Here is a 20,000-nt window from a genome sequence, read left to right as displayed (position 1 = left end):
ACCACTGAGCTACTGAGGAACAACGGGAGATTAGATCTCCTAGAGTTTAACCCCGTTCTCAACCCATGACCAATATAGCCCGAAGCTTCCTTCGTAAACTCCCGGAACTCTTCGCAGTGGCTCCGTTCCATGCCTCATTTCATAGGGAACCTCAAAGGGGCTCTATTTCATTAATTCCATCCATATCCCAATTCCATTCAGTTCCCTTTATTTTGTTTGAATGTCATTTAATCGAAGAAGATGGTATCATTGGCATAAAGATGTCATTTCTAGTCTATCTGTTCTATTTTCTATATATGGAAAGTTAAGAAATTATCATATAATAATCGATAAGTTCAACAGAAAAAGGGGAGGTTAATGAATGATTTTGAAATATAGTCCTACTCGGTAATCTATTATTATTATGGATGAATAATTGAATTCGGTCGTTATGGTCGGACTTTATTATGGATTTCTAACCACATTTTCTATAGGTCCCTCTTATCTCTTACTTCTAAGAACTCGGGTTATGAAAGATCTATTCTATATACTATAGAAATACTTTAGCTTAATAAAAATACTATTTAGAAAAAATAGTAATAGTAAATTAGTAGACTATTGATACACAAGCTAAATATAAGAATAGATAAGAGGAAATTCGACCCCCCCTATATATTTAATACCTTCTCCTAGAAAGAAACTTGCAACGCCAATCCCATTAGTAACTCCATCAATGACTCGTCGATCAAAAGAATGAGTTAGTTGAGCTAATCCTCGTACACCCCTAATGAATACTTTTCGTAATAAACGTCTATGTAGCCGCGATTGTATGACCAGTTGTATATGACATTATTATTGTTCTAAACGAATTCTCATTTTAGAATCTATTTAGCAAATGAATTGATTAAGTACAAATTTTGTCGATCTGAATAGACAGACCCATATAGAACAGATGCTATAAATATTCCGAAGTAGGCTATACTAACTGATAAAATGCATTCGTCAAAAATTTATACCAATCTCATCAGTTGAATCTGATGGAAAAGTTTCATCGATGGGGTTAACCATTTTGATAATATGTCAACCTCCATTACTTCGTGCCCGAAATTAATTCCTATGCATCCAACGAACAAAGTAAATATGGCCAATATAAGCAGGGGAAATAACATGGTATTGTCCGATTCATGCGGATATAGTAAAGTATGAGAGTCTTTTTGAAAAAATGAGTACTAAAAGATGATCGCATGGTTCTTACATAACCGGCAATTTTAATGTATAGAAAACGAGCAATTGGAAAAGGAGGACTTGTCATTATTATTCCTTGTTGTTAAAAGCAAATGCTGCTAACAGGTTTGGAACCTTCTTGCCCCCATATGGATATTGAATAGAAGGAACTATTGTGTGTCCGCTGTAATTTTGAAAATGACTACGTAAATGCCCTTCGAAAGTAAGTAAATACATACGAAACATATAAAATGCAGTTAATCCTGCTGTGTAGAAAGCTATTATCGCAAAAATCGGTGAATACAACCAACTATCATAAGAATTTCGTCTTGGACCAAAAACAAGCGAGGGGTGGAATACACAAAGAGAAAGTGTACCTAAAAAAAAAGTTGTTTGTAATTGGCATATATTAGTTAAACCGCCCATAAGAACCATGTTCTGACTCTTATCGGAGAATACCCAATAATGGGTTCCATGGAATGAATGATTGATCCAGACCCTAAAAACAATAATGCTTTAGAATAAGCATGAGTGATCAAATGGAATAAAGCGGCCGATAAGAACCTATACCCAAAGCTAACATAATGTATCCCAATTGAGACATCGGGAAAAGCTAAACTTCTCTAATATCTCTTGAGCAAGAGCTAAGGTAGCTCCTAATAGTACCGTATACACCTATCAAAGATATGATATTCATTATGTAAGGTATGGCTATGAAAAGAGGAAGAAGCCGAGCTACAAGAAAAATTCCTGCGGCTACCATAGTAGCCGCATGTATCAGAGCCGAAATAGGATGGGTCCTCCATAGCAATCAGGTAACCATACATGAAGTGGGAATTGCGCAGATTAGCAACTGCACCGAGGAATAATAAGAAGGCACAAAGCGTAGCAAATGAGGAATTCATCTCATTGTTATAATGATCGAATCATTGAATATTTCGAATAAATCCTGAAATTCGAAACTACCGTTATTAAATAAAAACCTAGGATCCTAATAAAAACCAAAATCCCCCACACGATGGTCACAAACGCTTTTTGACAGGCATTTGCTGCAATTGGTCGGGTAAACCAAAAACCTATTAACAGATAGGAACACATCCCACTAGTTCCCAAAAAATATGGATTTGTATCAAATTGGGACTAGTAACTAATCCCAGCATCGCTGTATTGAAAAAATCATATAAGCAAAAAATCTCAAATATCCTCGGTCATGAGACATATAATTATCACTATAGATAAGAACCAGGATCCAACAGTAGTGATTAATATCGACATAATAGAAGTAAGTGGATCAATCAAGTAGCCGAATTCTAAGGAAAAATCACTAGTGATGCTCCAAGACCATAGATATTCATAAATTGAGCTACCATTGATTTGCTGGATCGCCAGCTTAGTGGAAAAGACCATAACTATACTTAACAATAAAACAGCGGGAAAAGCCCATATACGACGAATATTTTTGTTGCTGTCGGATTAAGCAGGAGTTCCAATCCTATTAACATAGTAACTAGAAGCGGAACGAAAGGTATAATCCATGCATATTGATATGTGCGTTCCATAACCATAATAATAAAATTAAATCAAACCTTTTTCCTCTATTTTCTTCTAATTAATTATATTAATTATTGTTCCCAATTCACATTCATCACCAGTTCTTATTTATTTTTTTTTTAACACAAACCAAAATAAGGATACGAAAAGAATATTCTTTTTATTAATCTCGCTCTTCCTCGACTATTTAAAATTTGACCCAAGGAGTTACAATTGAATTGGTCAAATGATATAATTAAGCAAATTATTGCTTAATACTAGGGTGAAGTAATTATTAGCTTTTGATATGGATCATGAGATCCGCAAATAACTCAACCCAACAAGATCTTTTATCCAAAATCATTAACTAATTTAAATTTAATTTGAAACTGATTGATTGGCTTCCACCAGAACTTGTGGGAAATTCTATGATACTTGTAACCTCCCATATGGGTGAAGTAAGAAGGTGAAGTAAGAGGTTACTTAATTGCCTTAATCAGTTCAAGTAATGTTCAAGTAATGGATCATTGAACAAAAGTATTATCGAATCGTGGGGGCGCTATGCTTTAATGGGATCAATTGGTAGAGAAAATCTTATTGTTTTATCTCATGTAGGTAATTAATTTCTGGTTATTGTTATTAAATGTATTACGACGGTAGGTATATGTAGGTTATATATATGGTCTATTTGAAATAGACTGAGATAGGAATTGTAACCTTTATTTATTTATTTTTCTTTTATATTATTTATCTGCGGGGGTCGATTTCATCGGTAGTTGATACCATCGATCCTAATGAATGGAGATATGAAACAATTAGTACAATTTTCTTTCTTCTGAGATTTTCATTGTATGCAATAATAATGATAATGAATACTTCAAAAAGAGAAAAAAGATAACTATTTTTTTCTATGAGAGTTATACCTAGCGAATCGAATCTCCTTTCTTTTTATTCTCCAACTTGAGTTTGAGTCCCTAGCAATAATTTAGTTTAGTCCCTATTATATGCTATATGCGCATATTTGTATGTTATGAAGAAAATCTATAAACTAAATAATAGATATATGAATAGAAAGAATTAATGATCTATTTTGAACAATACATGTCTTTCACATTCAACTTAGAAAAGTTCATTTTTGCATGGCGGTTCCAAAAAAACGTACTTCTATATCAAAAAAGCATATTCGTAGAAATTTTTGGAAGAGAAAGGGATATTGGGCAGCGGTAAAAGCTTTTTCTTTAGCTAAATCCATTTCTACCGGTTATTCAAAAGGTTTTTTTGTACGACAAAAAAAATGAAATAAAAAAGCAAAGAATAAATAATAATGTGATAAAAACCCTTCAAATGATCTAAATCAACATCAATCAATGATTGGATAAATTAATGATTCTGTATCATATATTGGGCCCTCAAAATGGCACTATTTGTGTTTTAAAGGGCGTTATTAGACGCAAGATACAAGGTTCAATATAGTGAATAGAGTGCATTTTTATATGATTTGCGAGATGGGGATTGCCATTTTCCCCATCGATTCACTATTTTCCCCATCGATTCACTATTACTAAGCTTTAAGGTAAGCTAGTAACAATTATGGAACCTTCAAATATTGACTTGAATGGCTATTCTTCGATTGATTCAATAATCATCTATTGCAATTGCATTGAACCTCTCAATATCGACGATTGAATATGCATGAGTTAGTATTACTTCGAACAACCGCCATGGTGAAATCGGTAGACACGCTGTTCTTAGGAAGCAGTGCTAGAGCATCTCGGTTCGAGTCCGAGTGGCGGCATTCTCTAAAACAAAAAAGGACACAACGGATCCTTTAATTCGATACCATATTTACATTCGGTAATTAAGGAAGGGTTCCCTTTTTTATAACTATAAAAACAAAAAATGATTGTTTATGATATTTGCAACTTTAGAACATATATTAACTCACATATCTTTTCGATCATTTCAATTGTGATTCCTACTCATCTGATGACCTTGGTCTATGAAATTGTAGGACTATGTGATTCGTCAGAAAAAGGCATGATAGCTACTTTTTTCTGTATAACAGGATTATTAGTTACTCGTTGGATTTATTCGGGACATGTACCATTAAGTGATCTATATGAATCATTAATGTTCCTTTCATGGAGTTCTCCCTTATTCATATAGTTCCATATTTTAGAAACTATAAGAATTTTTCAGTAAAATAACCGCCCCAAGCGCTATTTAACCAAGGCTTGCCACTTCGGGTCTTTTAACTAAAATGCATCAATCCGCAATATTAGTGCCTGCTCTCCAATCCCGTTGGTTAATGATGCACGTAAGTATGATGTTGTTGAGCTATGCAGCTCTTTTATGTGGATCATTATTATCCATAACTCTCCTGGTCATTACGTTTAGAAGAAAGATAGATATTTCGGTAAAACCAATCATTTATTAATTAGTTCATTTTCTTTGATGAGACCCAATACGTGAATTTTTCGTTTAGAAATTATCACAGGTATCAATTGACTCAGCGATTGGATTCTTGGAGTTATCGTGTCATTGGCTTGGTTTTACCCTTTTAACTATAGGTATTCTTCAGGAGCAGTATGGGCTAATGAGGCATGGGATCTTATTGGAATTGGGACCCCAAAGAAACCTGGGCATTTATTACTTGGACCGTATTCGCGATTTATTTACATACTAGAACAAATAAAAGTTTGCAAGGTGCAAATTCAGCAATTGTGGCTTCTATGGGATTTCTTATAATTTGGATCTGCTATTTGGGGTCAATCTATTAGGAAGAGGGCTACATAGTTATGGTTCATTCACATTAAACATCTAATTGAAGAAAAAAACTGCAGAATACATAGAAAGATTGTACACATACCCTTTCATTCTCATATACCCCTCTCATATACCATAATATTATTAACCATAATATTATTATCTCATTTATACATTATATGTATAAGGTGAAAGATATATATGTAATCAGAAATATCTGTAGTTAAATAATAAAAACTACAGATATTTCTGATTACAATTTCCTTCATTTAATTGCATTTTTGACTTGATAGAAGGAAAAATCTTCTTTTCCTTTTGATTGGTCTAGCCAACGATTGATTTGTTTGTAAACAGCAGTGCAGGATTATTGGATTGGATCTTCTGTGCTGCCCATAACCATAAAAAAATCCATCCATGAAAGCTACCCATGAAAGTAATTAGATAGAATAGTTTCTACCTTGTCAACTGATAGTGAAAGAACGAAATCTGGATAAATACCAATACCTATTATAGGTAAAAGGATACACATCAAAATAAAGATTTCTCGTGGTCCAGAATCCACAAAGTGAGACTTGGGAACATTGAATAACCTGTATCCATAGAACATCTGGCGTGACATAGATAATGAATAAATAGGAGTTAATATCATTCCAATTGCCATTACAAAAGTAATTAGTATTTTTGACATTACAAGGTATTTTGGGCTAGTAATTATTCCCAAAAATATCACAAATTCTGCAACAAAACCACTCATTCCTGGTAATGCGAGAGAAGCCATTGAGAAGCTACTGAACATCGTAAAGATTCTTGCATTAGTATAGCTATTCCCCCCATTTCGTTAAGATAACGAAGACGTATTCTATCATAACTTGTTCCTGCCAGGAAAAAAGTGCAGCACCAATAATCCATGAGAGATGATTTGTAAAATAGCTCCATTGAGTCCCGCATCGGTTATAGAACTAATTCCTATTATTATGAAACCCATATGAGATACGGAAGAATAGGCTATTCTCTTTTTTAAATTGCGTTGACCAAGAGAAGTTAAAGCTGCATAGATTATTTGAATAGTCCCTACTATCATCAACCAAGGAGAAAATATGGAATGGGCGTGGGGTAATAATTCCATATTGACCCGAACCAACCCGTATGCTCCCATTTTAATAAGATTCCAGCTAGAAGCATACATGTACTGTAATGCGCCTCTCCATGGGTATCTGGCAACCATGTATGTAAAGGTATGATCGGTGATTTGACAGCATAAGCAATAAGGAAACCCAAATAAAATATTATTTCCAATGCCACGGGATACGATTGATTAGCTAATGTTTCAAAATTTAATGTTGGTTCATTGGAACCATATAAACCCATACCTAGAACTCCCATTAAGAGAAAAATGGAACCTCCTGCAGTGTACAAAATGAACTTTGTAGCTGAGTACAGACGTTTCTTTCCTCCCACATGGATAAAAGTAGGTAAACAGGAATTAATTCTAATTCCCACATGATGAAAAAAAGTAAGAGGTCTCGAGAAGAAATGATCCTATTTGACCACTGTACATTGCTAACATCAGGAAATGGAACAATCGCGAATTTCGGGTAACTGGCCAAGCCGCTGAAGTAGCTAAAGTAGTGATAAATCCTGTCAATAAAATGGGTCCTATAGAAAGTCCGTCGATTCCGAGTCTCCAGTGAAAATCAAAAATATTATCCAGTTAAAGTCTTCTTCCAATTGGATTAATGGATCGTCCAATTTAAAATGATAACAGAATACGTAGGTCGTTAGAAGGAGTTCAAATAAGCAGATACAGATAGTATACCATCGAACTACCTTATTTCCTCTATGAGGGAAAAGAGCAATTAAGGAACCCGCGGATATGGGCAAAACAACAATGATTGTTAACCAATAAAAATCACTCATAGTAAAGACAAAATACACTTTGATTTGACCAGAAAAACCCGCGCTCGGATTTTTTATTTATCGAGTACGGGTTTTTGTCGGTAAAGAGGAATCAAATGGATTCAAGGGGAGTTTTTGTAACGTATTAATAAGCTAGACCCATGCTACGGGTTGTCTCATGCCATAAATAAACCCGTATACTTAAGAAATCCGTTGGACAAGCAGATTCACATCTCTTACAACCTACACAGTCCTCCGTTCTTGGTGCGGAAGCAATTTGCTTAGCTTTACATCCGTCCCAGGGTATCATTTCCAGGACATCTGTAGGACACGCTCGTACGCATTGGGTACACCCTATACATGTATCATAAATCTTTACTGAGTGTGACATTAGATCTATTAATTTTTTTTGGAACGTCATAAATTTTCGGTCTGGTAGCTTTAGTAAATGATTAAATATTTTGGCACCAGACGAATCGGTGATTAGACCATAAAGTTTTGTTAGAAATCTATTTCTGATCTGTTCATGAGATAGGCCCAAGATACTTTGATCTCTTATCTTTCATCAAACATGGTCATATCAGTCAATACACGTTTTGCTAATCTATAAATGAATTATAGTTATATATAATAAAGAAAGAAAACGTATAAATTTATTGTACTCTTATTCCTAATCCATGCTTATGATCCATTGATCCATAACGTGAGTCGAGTGTCTATTTACTTCTACAGAGTGACATAACGTATATGTCTTTATATATTTATTTGAGTAAAGGTTCCGACTACCGACTATTTTATTTATTCAATAAATTTGATTGATTGATACGAGTTGATTTTCTGTTACGATAGATCGAAGAAACAATAGCTGGTCCAATAGCTGCTTCGGCGGCTGCAATAGCGATAACAAAGATCGAGAAAACGTCTCCCTTTAATTGGCGACTATCAAATAAATCAGAAAATGTTATGAGATTCATATTAACAGCATTCAGTATAAGTTCAAGACACATAAGTGCTCTAACCATGTTTCGACTTGTGATCAATCCATAGATACCAATAGAAAATAAATAGGCACTCAAAACAAGTACATGCTCGAGCATCATTGACCAACTCCTCGTCAATCTCGATTCATTTCAATATAAACAACAATTCAACTGATTCGATTAATTAAATGAGAAGATTCTACTGAATCTAATTCAATTATCAATCCATATAATATATATAAGAAATACAGTACCAAAAAGACACTGAAATGGGTCGTCGAACTAACAAAAACTTTGAAATATGTCTCATGAACAATATTCCAATTTAGGGTGGACAGATAGATGCGATAACAATTACACGGAGGTTGCTTTATTTTATTTGGTTGGTTTGTTATTTCCAATTCTAAGTATCTATTCCCGGCGAGCCATAGCAATTGCGCCCACTAAGGAAACTAAAAGGATTATAGAAATCAGTTCAAATGGAAGATAAAAATCTGTTGATAAATGAATCCCAATCTGTTGAACATTACTTGTCAGGTCCTGTTCTATGATCTGGTTTGATCTTGTAGTCCAAATAATCCCGTACCATGACGTGTTTGGGATAGTAGCAATTAGTGAAAAAAAAATACTTGTACAAACTAGCGAAGTGAATCCATCTCCGACAGTCCAAAAATGAAAAGAATTGTAATATTCTGAACCATTCATAAACATCACAGCAAATAAGATTAAGACATTTATGGCTCCCACGTAAATAAGTAGCTGCGCAGCAGCTACAAAATAAGAGTTCGATGGAATATAAAATAAAGATATACAAACAAGAACCAATCCCAAGGAAAAGGCAGAATAAATTGGATTGGTAAGTAATACCACTCCTAGACCTCCTACTATAAGACCTGATCCCAGAGATACTAAAAGAATATCATGTATTGGCGCAGGTAAATCCATTATGTGTTAAATAAGCGATAAATAAGTCAAAATATCTCATGATCTTACTGGTCGGGAAAAAGTGGGTTACCCTTTTTTATATCTAATAGTTCTTACCCAGCGTGGTGTGGGTTTATGTAGATTGAGTTAATCAATTGAACGGGCCAATCTTGCTTTTGTCTTTAGTCGAAACAGAGTTCGTAATTTCATATTTTTAATTAAACAAATAAGGGCTATGGCTATAATGGCTATATATATTTATATATTCAAAAAGTAGTTATAATCCTCACAAATCTAGTTATTCTTTGTCTGACATGAAAGAAACTTACCTACTTTTGATCAAAACTTAGTCTTATTTTTAATTTAATTGGTAATCGTTCTTGAATCAAGGGGTTTCTCCATAGATATTTTTATTGGAGTTGAGTTCATAATTGTTCGAACTGTGTAATCTCCAATTACAGACATTGGTAACCGACCCAAAGCAATTTGATTATAATTTAATTCGTGACGATCGTAGGTGGAAAGTTCATATTCTTCAGTCATTGATAAACAGTTTGTGGGGCAATACTCCACGCAATTACCACAAAATATACAGATTCCGAAATCAATACTATAATTAAGCAATCGTTTCTTTCTAATATCTGTTTCTAATCGCCAATCAACAACAGGTAGATCTATCGGACATACGCGAACACATACTTCACAAGCAATGCATTTATCAAATTCAAAGTGGATTCGCCCACGGAAACGCTCTGATGTGATCGATTTTTCATAAGGATATTGAATAGTTACAGGTAAACGATTTGCGTGAGATAAGGTAATCATGAAACTTTGACCAATGTATCTTGCAGCTCGTACTGTCTGTTGACCATAATTCATGAACCCAGTCACCATAGGAAACATATATCGTGAATATCCATGAATAATTTGATGTTTCTTTCTCTTGCTTGAGAGAGGATAAGAATCTGGAATATCCTATTCTGTTATAGCGAAACAAGTTGGGAAGAAGTTGTCAATAATAGATTACCGAGAGCAATAGGTAAAAGAGATTTCCACCCAAGATTTAATAGTTGATCCATTCTCAGCCTAGGTAAAGTCCATCTTGTTGAGATAGGAATGAACAGGAACAAATAAGCTTTAGCTAATGTAATGAGGAGACTAATTGTTGTTCCAAAGACTTCACTAGTTTTATTTATTTCGAAAAGTTCAGTAATTGGTATATATGGAATAGGAAGATTCCACCCTCCCAAGTACAGAACTGTTACGAATAATGAAGAAACTAGTAAATTGAGGTAAGAAGCAACATAAAATAAACCAAATTTGATACCTGAATATTCAGTTTGATAACCTGCTACTAATTCCTCCTCGGCTTCCGGTAAATCAAAGGGCAATCTCTCGCATTCTGCTAGTGAAGAAATTATAAAAACTATGAACCCTATAGGTTGACGCCAAAGATTCCACCCCAAAAACCATATTTTGACTGCGCCTCAACTATATCAACCGTACTTGAACTGTTAGATAATCATAGTCGATGATAACATCACTGTTCCCATCTCTATTCCAGAACCGTACATGAGACCTCAGCTTCATACGGCTCCTCAATGGTCACGAATAAATCTAAGGTATGCTTCGGTATTACATCGGCATACCATAGGAAAAAGAAAGATGAATCAAAATGCTCATAAGTGAACTAGACCAGTGGGATTCTGTCCGCGATAAGATAATAACAAATAAAAAGTACACTTCTGAATCCATCTCATCCTTTATTCTTTTGCTGAGTTTCTTGTTCAGTAATAACTTAACTCGATCTTTCCATAAGATACAATAAATAGTCAATCCATTTTCCTTCCTGTTCTTCTCTTCTTTCTCAGAAGGACTATACTATATAAATAAAGGATTACTTCGTTCCTGATAGTTATTTTTAAATCAGTGGATAGGAGCTATACTCTGGATCGGGATCACGGGGAAGTACTTTTTGATCATTTCTACCAACTTCAAGCCCTCATTATGACTCCTTTTATGTAATGTCAAAATATCCGTTTGGATACGTTACATTATCTCCATTACTAATCTTTTGTGTACCTTGGTGTTCCTAACCGTCCACTCAGTTTTGGTGGATCCTCGGTATGGTAATAAATACAAGAGTAAAAATTCCATACAGTTGATCTTTTGCGCCCGCTTCAAGTCCTGATGGCTAATCGATACTTGGGGTAAACAGCTTCCGCTGCTTATGTTTAGCTCCACTTTACTCTCGTACGTAGGTAATGAGACTCGATCTTCTTACTGCGAATTCATAAGCAGTTTTGTTTCACTCATATAACTATCTGGTTTAGTTCATAGATCCCAGTGATGAATAAAAAAGAGTTCTATCTATATATTCAATCAACCAACTTCTTTCCTAGAAAAAGCAAAGAAAGAGGTAGGAGTGCGTATTCCAACGAATCACACGTAGAGATATTGATAACACACATGGAGTTAACGGTATTTCATAACTTATAGATTGAGCAGCAGCTCGTAAACCACCTGAAAAGGAATATTTATTATTTGATCCATATCCGGACATAAGAAGTCCGATAGGGGCAATACTTGAAATAGCGATCCATAGAGAAACACCTATACTGAGATCGGTTAGTACAAGGTGATGGCCAAAGGGAATTACTGAATAACTCAGTAGAATTGATACGACCGCTACGGATGGGCCGACACTAAATAAACGAATATCTCCTCTAGATGGAAGAAGATCTTCTTTGAAAAGTAGTTTGACCCCATCCGCTAGAGCTTGAAGAATGCCCAGGGGCCGGCATACTCAGGACCAATTCGTCGTTGTATCCCTGCAGATATTTTTCTTTCTAGCCACACAATTACTAATACCCTATTGTGATTCCCAATACAAGAGTAACAATAGGTACAAGTAACCATATGAGCCCATAGGCCTCTTTTGAGGATTCCGATCTGAAAAAAGAATTGATAGCTTGTGCTTCTTCAATTATCATTTCAACGATCAACTTCTCCCATAATGATATCTATACTACCTAGTATTGTCATAATATCAGCCAATTTCATTCTTTTAACTAGCTGAGGAAGAATTTGCAAATTGATGAAACCGGGTGGACGTATTTTCCATCTCCAAGGAAAACACTATTATCTCCTATCAGAAAAATACCTAATTCTCCCTTTGGGGCTTCTACTCTCACATAAAGTTCTTGTTTTGACAATTCAAAACTGGGAGAAGGCTTTTTACTAATGAATCGATATTCAAAGTCGTTCAATTCTGAATCTTTTGTTCCAGCAAAGCGTCGGAATTCTAAATTTTCATAAGGTCCCCCGGAATTCCTTCCAGAGCCTGTTGAATAATTTTGATGGATTCCGTCATTTCGCCAATTCTTACTAAATAACGAGCTAATGAGTCTCCTTCTTTTTGCCATTGGACTTCCCAATCGAATTCATCATAACACTCATACCGATCGACTTTACGAAGGTCCATTGGATTCCGGAAGCTCGTAGCATTGGTCCTGATAAACCCCAATTTATGGCTTCCTCTCCCCAATAAAACCTACCCCTTCAACTCGTTCCAAAAAGATGGGATTGCGCGTAATAAGCTTTTGATATTCAACAACTCCCGTTAAAAAATAATCGCAGAAATCTAAACATTTATCTATCCAGCCATGAGGTAAATCAGCAGCTACCCCCCCGATACGGAAATAATTATGCATCATTCGCATACCTGTGGCAGCTTCGAATAGATCATATAACAATTCCCTCTCTCTGAAAATATAGAAGAAAGGAGTCTGCGCACCGATATCGGCCATAAAAGGTCCAAGCCATAACAAATGCGAAGCTATACGACTCAACTCCAGCATAATTACCCTAATATAGCTGGCTCTTTTAGGTACTTGAATATTTCCCAATTCCTCAGGTGCATTAACGGTTATTGCCTCCGTGAACATAGTAGCTAAATAATCCCAACGTGTTACATAAGGTAGATATTGTATAATTGTTCGGTTTTCCGCAATTTTTTCCATTCCTCTGTGTAAATAACCCAATATGGGTTCACAGTCGATAACATCTTCGCCATCTAGAGTAACAATGAGTCGAAGAACACCATGCATTGACGGGTGGTGAGGACCCATATTGACCACGAGGAGGTCTTTTCTTGCGTCTGGTACAGTCATATGTTTTTATTCTCCGATTCCAATTCATTATTCCATTTCTCCGATCCCAATTCATTATTCCATGAATTCCTGAAATGAAACGAGGTTCATCCAAATTCAAGATCTAATGAACCGAATAACTCAAACGAATTTCCAAACTAACCAGTTTTTGGTTCTCGAATACCAATTGACCAATTATTCCCTATAACGCACTCGATTTTTCTTTGATAAATAAACCAGCAGTCGTTGGCGTTTCCCCAGAATTTTCCGCAGACCCCTCTGAGATAATAGTCTCTTCTGTGCAGTTTCAAATGTGAAGTAAGTCTCTCTATCTTATTGGTAAAATTAAATACTTGGAATTCAACAGAACCCCTTTTTTCTTCTTGTGGAATAACGGATATGGGCGAATTCTTTACCATACAAATAATTCTTCTCTTTTTTTTTTTTGTTCCCACGGATATAAATCTTCCCAATCAAGATAATAATACCATTTATTTTGTTCTGGTGTACACAATAATCTGGATTGATTCATATATTACTCTTTTTTCTATCAAACAAATCAAAATGAATATGAATAAATAATAACAATAAATTTATTCAGATACAAAGGGATGGTATATTCCTGGGCTCACGAAACAGAATGAAAGGGAAAGGGACCTAAAAAGATTCTGTCGATTCATTCCTAGGTCCAATTGATATGTGACTGAATCTTGTGTATCAGAGTCTAACTGACTGAATCTTGTGTATCAGAGTCTAACTGACTGAATCTTGTGTATCAGAGTCTAACATAAGGTATGTATTTATTTGCATGTTCTCATATACCAGGCGCGTGATAAAGAGGGAAATTGATTGTAACATCAGCGAATTCCAAATTGCTTATACATATGGATCCTTGACATACTGAAACGACTCCCATTATTGGTATCAAACCAATAACGATTCATACAGGCTAAATCTTCTAATCGATGAGTGGGCCAAAGAACACTTTCCATTTTAGAGAGTTATTTGTATCTGTATCAAAATGCTTATCCCTATTTACAAATTTCTCAAACCCCTGCGCATTAGTCTTAGCTCTATTGCAAAATACTGGATTCTTATTCACAAGGTTCTATTTCGGTAATTGAAACGGCTTATAATTCTCAATTCTCTACGATGGCTAGGAGATAAAATATGTTCAGGAACAAGCAAATCATAATTATTATTGTCCCCATTCACACGCACTCCTCCGTGTCGTGCAATCGAGCCATTCAAGTCATTCTTATCAATATGTTTTTTTACCTGGTATCCTCGATTAGTTTGGTACTGAACCTTATGGGTCAATGAAATAGCTATGGTTTGATACATAATCGAAATTCCATCCCATTTGATAGACAAACGAACCGGTTCAACAATAAATATTCCCCTTTTTATCAATTCTGGAAGAGACAAATCCTTATTAATCAGCATTACATCTAGACCCATTTCTCCTCTTTGAATAGAGGATATAGCAATTTCATTCGGATTCATAAGTCTAAGCAGTAGACAATATACCTTGATATTATTGGTCATTCTTTGATTGAAAGAATCACCCCATCGGAGTTGAAAAAGAAAATATTTTTTCAAAAATAAGTCTAGTTCCGCTTCCTTCTTGCTCTTGAATTTCTTTTTCTTTCTGCGTTTCTTAATATCTGAACCCGCGGAATTTGCTCCAACATCTTTTTTTGGTTTCTTATATCAGATATAAGATTTCCTTGGTGCTGTCGTTCTTTCTCGTCCCGGTTCCCATTCTCTAATTCAAGATATCCCTTTTGATTAGATTCTACTTTTGGTTTTGGATTAAATCTTTCTTTTTGATTAGATTCCACCTTTGGATCTATATAAAGATCGCTTGTTTTGTTTCCATGAAAATCAAATAGAAGCAATTTGATTGGTATGATCCACGGATTAGTCTTATATCGATCGTAAAGCGGCACAAATTCTGGTAAGAACCAAGGGCGCAGATTCGATATAGTATGATCTAACATTTGTTCATTCATTCCATCCAATCAAAAAATAACTCTTTTTGCTTTGTTTGGATTTCTTGATGAATTCTGATATAAAGATAAAGAATATCTTTCTTATTGGTCCCAGTCTTAGTAGTTTTCTTTTTTTATTAATGAAAGTTCTGATACCCGTACTAGTCCTAGTTTCAATATTGTTTCTAGGGTAAAAATTGGTGATTCTCAATTCCAAATATTTTCTATCTAGATTTGGATCCCTATCAATTGTATATTTATCTTCTAGGCTATCATTTATAGTTGTAGCATAAAACGATTTGTATTTATGTGTATTGTAATTAGAAATCTCTCCGTGCCTGTTTACTTGTAATGGTGATCCATAAATATTGGAGTCTTTCACATCTTCATAATTAAGATATTTATATGATAAAAGATCATATCTGTAGTGTTTTTTAATTTTTTTTTCGCAACTCGGACTCTTCAATAAGTCCAATTTATATTTATAATAATCCTTTTTACCGGAATGAATTAATTGGTCTTTTTCTTCATATGAACCCAATTTTGGTGAGTCGTTATTTTTAATCGTAAATGCTGATTGACTTTCTTTCTCCATTTTAGAGGTGCTAATCTAGACCATTTGTCATGGGAGAAATTGTATTGATAATGGCTCTTTAACCAGTTTTTCCATTCACTCATTCCAGAATTCCGCAGTTTCTTGTGTTTTGATTCTGAATCAAATATTCCTCGTGTATGGAAATAGTCATGGAAATAGTCTTTTATTCTATCCTTAATAAAAGGATATGTTCTGTAGTAATGAAATATGGATTCTGACTTATATTTGTTACTAACTTGGGTTTGCAATAATTTGTAAAACACATAGGCTTGAGACAAAGAAGATAAGTCGCAGTAAATCGGTGAATTACTATCACTACTTATATTAGTAGTATAAGTAGAAAGAGATTTTACAGTCGAAATGAAGGGAATTATATTTGGATTCGTTTCATTAGTATCCTTTTCCTTTATTTCGTCATTGTAAGTGTATCCATTTAAAGTATTTTTGTTGAGTCAAGAAAAAATTGTGCATTGATCCTGTAAATGTTAGTGATACATAGAAGGATACCCATGTATATTCTTTCAATGAAAGATTTCATAAAAGAGTTCCATTTAGAGATTAATGGGGCACTTCTTCTTTTTTAGATATTTGAAAAATATGTTTCCGTGATTCGGTTCTTTTATTACTAAAATTTCCCTTGTTAGTACTAATATCTATATCCTCAATATCTGGAGTTAGAGGTTTTTTTTTCTTGTCTTTTCTAATCTTTTCTACTTGATCCCAGATTTTGGTTGTCTTATCAGCCAGATCATTAATTTTTCTTTCTATCAGTGAATCATTTGTCCAATCTCCGGATACAATTATAATGGGTGATTCATGGATGATTTTTTGGAATCTTTCTCATTTTGACTTGGTTCTTCATTTTGACTTGGGTCATAGACTCGCGTCACTAAGAAAAAGAGTTTCTTCACTTTTCTTTTTATAAATAGAACTATTTTGATAATCCATCTTATTTTTTCGTTGAGAATCTTTAGAAAACCTTTTATGTTGTCTTTTATAATTCTTAGAAAGAAAAAACCTGTCTTTTTGACTTTTCTAATTTTTTTTTCGAGTGTTTTATTAATGGGTTCAAAAAAGAAAGGTTTTTTTCGGGGAGAGCCAAAGGGGACTTCTGTTTCCATCCCCCAGATCGTTAAAAAACAGAAATTTTTTTGTTTTTTCTTAGATCCTTATGATGGGATCGTAGCTTTTTTCTATGCCAAGGTTTCAGAGAGAAAGGAAATAGGATTTTTATCTGAATACCGTCTGTTAACCAATCTTTTGGAAATTCTGTTTCCGATAATTGAACACCATTATATGTGCATTTGACATGCATTTCCCTACTCCATTCGGTCAAATCTTCATACCACTCAGGGAATTGAAATAATAACATACGACCAATATTTTTAACTATTATCAATGAAGGTAATATGATGTATTTTCGAAGAATCGAGTGGGTTACTAATATGGAACTCCTTATTGCTTGAGCAAATATAATATTATCCCAAGTTTCTGCTATTGCTATCCGTTCCTCCTCCTGTCTTTTATCCTCTTTTCTTTTATACTCTCTTCGTGTTCTTTCTCCATTTTCTCTTTCTCTTTTGCCCCTTCACCCACATAATCAGATGTTTGTATTTTTGGGCTTTTTTCCTCCATCCAATTCCTAAAAATGAGGTTCATCATCCTTGAGATATCAAAAGAAAACAAAGGTGTTTTGTCTATTCTGTCAAAAAAAAGGGGGGAGTGTACATCTGTTTGAAACATTTCCCAAGTGACTGTTTTACGTCTTTGAGCCCGCATCGACCCTTTGATTATATCACGACGAAAATCTGATTGTTGCGAGTAACGTATCAAGGCCATTTCATGTTCTTCTGCTTGATCACCATTTCCTTTTCCTCTTTGATCACCATTTTTGGCTTGATCACCCTTTTTCTTTTTGGCTTGATCACCATTTCCTTTTCCTCTTTGATCACCTTTTTCGACTTGATCATCACTATTTTTTCTTGATTACTATCGGTGGTATTACTGATATTATCAGTAGTATTATTGATATTATCATTGGTATTAATGATATTATCAGTGGTAGTATTGATGATATTATCATTGGTATTAATGATATTAGTATCCTCATCGGTATCAGTGTCAGTATAAATTACTACACGTTTGGCTTTTCTTGAACGAATCCCGTGATCCTCTGTGGATTCTTCCTGATCATCTTCTTCCTCCTCCTCCTCCTCCTCTTCTTCAAAATCCAAATCAGAAGTCAGTTTGTATAACCATCGAGGAACCTTTTTCTTAATTTCTTCAATTTGAAGATTACTCATTTTTTGATCATTCGGATCAGCTCTAACCATATCGAATACTTTTTCTTCTCCCCCAAAAGCAAATTGTTTGAAACGAGTTCTTGATTTCTCAGCTTCTTCAGCTTCTTCTGTAAATTCACCAATTGAGACTGATGAATCCTCAATGCCTGTAGATAATGATTTTACGTCAAGTTTATATATTTCGTGTTCCAATTCTCGTTCAAACTCTCGATAATCCTTGGAAAAAAGGATACCATGAATCTTATTTATCCAAGCCATTTTGGTAGACCCCCGTGTGGAGGTAGTTGAATCATTCCTAATTGAATATAAATACCCTTTTTTTATTGTTCCACGATAAGGTCCGTTCAAAAGAGGATCATAAAACTTAGGTAAGCATTCTTGTTCCTCTTCATCATTGCACAATCTGGCTCTTTTTTCGACCACATCGAGGATAAGAGATCCTTTGTCTATAGCTTCAATTCGATTTATGAATTCGTTCCTTAAGTTATCTCTTTGTTTTTTAGTGGTCGAAACCCATTCATTAGAGAGGGCCTCCGCAGGTAGTTTTTCCGCTGTGCGAAAAGACATCTTTTTTTGTATCATTTCAAAAAAAGTAGACAAACTAGGTGGATATGTGAAAGATATTCTTTGCTTTCCATCACTTTCGCATGTATTAAAAAATATTGAGACATTTCATTTCTTACAGCATTTGAAAATCGATCATTTTCTATATACCGCAGAGGTCGATTCCATCGTTGATAATCGAAAAGAAGAGACAGAAGGGATTTTTCAATCCATAAAAGTTCATTCTTTTCTTTCTCTTTCAGGTCGAATTCATCTTCTTCCTTTCCATTCAACCAGATCTCCTCTGTTTCATATATCTTCTTGTAAAGATTCCACCTTTCTTCCTCTTCCAAAGAAATGGAAAGGTCTTCTTCCACGGATCTATCTTCTTCCTGTTCTATCTTATTTGTTTTCGAAACTGTTTCTATTTCTACATTTCCTTCTTCTTCAGTTTTATTCTTTTCTTCCCCTTTTGAACTTTCTTTCAGTTTTTTAGTTATAATGGGTGATGGCATTCTTCCTAGATAGCATATACAGATGATAAATAAGAGAATACTAAAGATTTGAGATACAGAATTTCTCCATTTTGACATAAGATAATTATTAGATCTAAAAAGTGCATTAGATCTCATTTTTTCCCATGGCCAAGATAATACTAAGCCAATACATTTCATCAATAACATGTGACCAATTAACCAGCCAAAAAAACTACTTGTTACAAATAAAATCTTATTGTTGTATCGAAACATGGAAATGTCGACTAATCTGGTTAATGTTGAACTTGGTAAAATAAAATGGTTGAATAATTGAAAAATTAGATTATTCAGGAATACATATTGAATGCTAAGGTTAGGAATGAAATTCCCGTGAGTAGATCTATAATCAAAAAGGGATTTCTTATTGTTCCAGAAGAACAAAAAATGAAACAAAAGATACGGTATAACTAGGACAGTCAGTGTATGGGGTCTACTCAATGCTAGATACAAGGGCGGATAATAGGTCGATATGAATACTATGAACTGTCCCATAATAAAAGCAGTTGTTGCTGATACTTCTTTTTCGCTCCCTTCTTTCATAACCCGAGTTCTTAGAAGTAAGAGATAAGAGGGACCTAT

The 20,000-nt window shown here is 34.5% G+C and overlaps 6 pseudogenes; all 6 read right to left on the bottom strand.

The window, feature by feature from the left end:
* Positions 1 to 586: 586 nt before the first annotated feature.
* On the bottom strand, positions 587 to 2,867 carry LOC126409765 (NAD(P)H-quinone oxidoreductase subunit 5, chloroplastic-like; annotated as a pseudogene).
* Positions 2,868 to 5,693: 2,826 nt separating this feature from the next.
* Positions 5,694 to 7,460, bottom strand: LOC126409853 (NAD(P)H-quinone oxidoreductase chain 4, chloroplastic-like; annotated as a pseudogene).
* A 2,595-nt stretch (positions 7,461 to 10,055) lies between these two features.
* Positions 10,056 to 10,815, bottom strand: LOC126409856 (NAD(P)H-quinone oxidoreductase subunit 1, chloroplastic-like; annotated as a pseudogene).
* Positions 10,816 to 11,149: 334 nt separating this feature from the next.
* On the bottom strand, positions 11,150 to 12,424 carry LOC126409855 (NAD(P)H-quinone oxidoreductase subunit 1, chloroplastic-like; annotated as a pseudogene).
* Positions 12,425 to 12,469: 45 nt separating this feature from the next.
* On the bottom strand, positions 12,470 to 13,537 carry LOC126409854 (NAD(P)H-quinone oxidoreductase subunit H, chloroplastic-like; annotated as a pseudogene).
* Positions 13,538 to 13,936: 399 nt separating this feature from the next.
* The window catches only part of LOC126409857 (protein TIC 214-like), a 6,268-nt pseudogene continuing 204 nt past the window's right edge, over positions 13,937 to 20,000 (bottom strand).

The sequence above is a fragment of the Nymphaea colorata genome, chromosome 2 (assembly GCF_008831285.2).
Source record: "Nymphaea colorata isolate Beijing-Zhang1983 chromosome 2, ASM883128v2, whole genome shotgun sequence".
Taxonomy (NCBI): domain Eukaryota; kingdom Viridiplantae; phylum Streptophyta; class Magnoliopsida; order Nymphaeales; family Nymphaeaceae; genus Nymphaea; species Nymphaea colorata.
This window is presented reverse-complemented; position numbering and strand designations above follow the sequence as displayed.